Raw genomic sequence first — 2,032 nt, forward strand, 5'->3', positions numbered from 1 at the left:
TCAATTTAGTAAATTCCAAAAATATAACAATTCAGGCTAAAGACAACAACTATATCTGTACATTTATAAAAGTGAGAATGTGTGTGAGGAGACTTCTCAGCCTATATCCTAAACGATTTTCTTTATTTACAGACGTTAAATTTGATATGTAGGGTAATCAGACATGTGGAAAACTTTTTAACCAATTTTCACCGCAAAAAAAAAAACTGCTAAGGAATCAACATCGAAAAATTGATACGTGTGGGTAATCAGATTTTTATTTGCTTTTTAACATTTCCACGAAAGCGCATGTGTAAATCGTTCACGTGACAAATTCCTTATGTCAAGCATAAGTAGGTTCGAAAATACTTTTTAATGATTGTGTCAAACTGGTCTGAAGGTTATCGTGCTAGACTCACTGTATTGAGGGTTTGTGTTCGACCTCAACTCGAGTATTTTTTTTTACTTACAAGAAGTGAACTGTTTATAAAAACATAATAATCGTATGCACATGTCTCAGGTTTTGTCTGAATTAAAATATAATATTAATGCGTTTCTTACGACAGGGCAACGCCGGGCGGTTTGCTGGTTAAAGAAATAAAACAAGTTTTTATTGCAAAAACGTGTCTTAGAATTTCGGAAGAGGCTTCCATCTTTGTCAGACAATCTACGACAAATTATCGCTATCTGAATTAATTTCGTTCTTCTTCCTCAGCATTTGTACCTTTATCACAGCAGTACAAATTTCAAGACGTTGATCACTCACAAGATTTGATGACTTCAAATTTTCTACTAAAGGAGAATTGTTAAAAAAATAAAAACAAGCGATCGAGGCAATGTGAATAACATCTAAAACATGTCAGTTATCAATATGCCAGAATAATCTGCTTATAATAAGTGACCGAGTTTTTGATGCTAACAAAATTTTGTTACATGATCAGATTATTCTTATGGCCATTGTAAAGGAACAATTTTGTTCTTATTACCACACACATTAGATGATAAATCCACCCGAGCACGATCTCTCTTTTGAACTAGCAGAGGTGGAATATGAATAGCAAACAATATTAAGATACAAATATTAATCTGGGAAAATATGCAGAACCTGTCTTAAGGTTAATAGTTTTATGTACGCCTTGAAGAGTAACGTCACTCCGGGATTTTTTCCCAGTCCAACCCATCCTATTAACATCAAAGGATACATTAGGTCGGATTTAAGTGGATACTTGCATCATATGGCAATCTTCTGACATCTCTCGTCCCTTTAACTCAACCCCTCATTTGTCCACAAGAATATTTTTTATGATTATTAGGAATATAGATATACCATACAATAATATTATTTGAATTTTCACAAAGGGTTCCTAATTTTTAGTATATTTTTTAATTCTGGATCAATCTTTGCTGAAATGGATTCACTCTTCAGAATATGAAATCATCTACAGAGATTGCAAAACACATATAAACCCAACATTTACATCATATCAAAAAACAGTCTAATATCCAATGCACATTCTATTCTCTTTTATAACTCTATTCATTTGAACTCTCTTTCTCACATACTGTTAACGATATTACTTTTCTGAAGGTTTTAGATGAGAGTTGGTTATTCGTATTATTTGGATTCTTCGGATTACATCTGTTCTCATATTGAATGTCATTTTTACAACGTTTTGATCGATGTAACCTCCGACCTTTTACAATTGATTTTTCAAGTACTCCAACAACTGCCTCACAGATCCTTGCGGACAATTGTAGTACGAATTTTAGAAGCATTAAATATGCATTAAACCTATTTTATTTCTAGTTATAAATATCACTATTCTATAACTAATTATTTTTACTACATATTACTATTTATATTACTGCATATATTAATATTATTTACTTATTGCTATATACATTATTTATTGTTTACACATACGGTTCCAATATAGCGTTTAATTCTATACTAGGTCAACTTAGTAATTAGTTGCAGCCCAGCGTATGTGCTGCTTCTTTGAATCGTCTTACATTTCACCGTTCTTGTCTGTTTATAATTTTTACTTCGTCC

Source organism: Euprymna scolopes, chromosome 3 (genome assembly GCF_053919585.1).
Source record: "Euprymna scolopes isolate OS-2025 chromosome 3, ASM5391958v1, whole genome shotgun sequence".
NCBI classification, from domain to species: Eukaryota; Metazoa; Mollusca; class Cephalopoda; order Sepiida; family Sepiolidae; genus Euprymna; species Euprymna scolopes.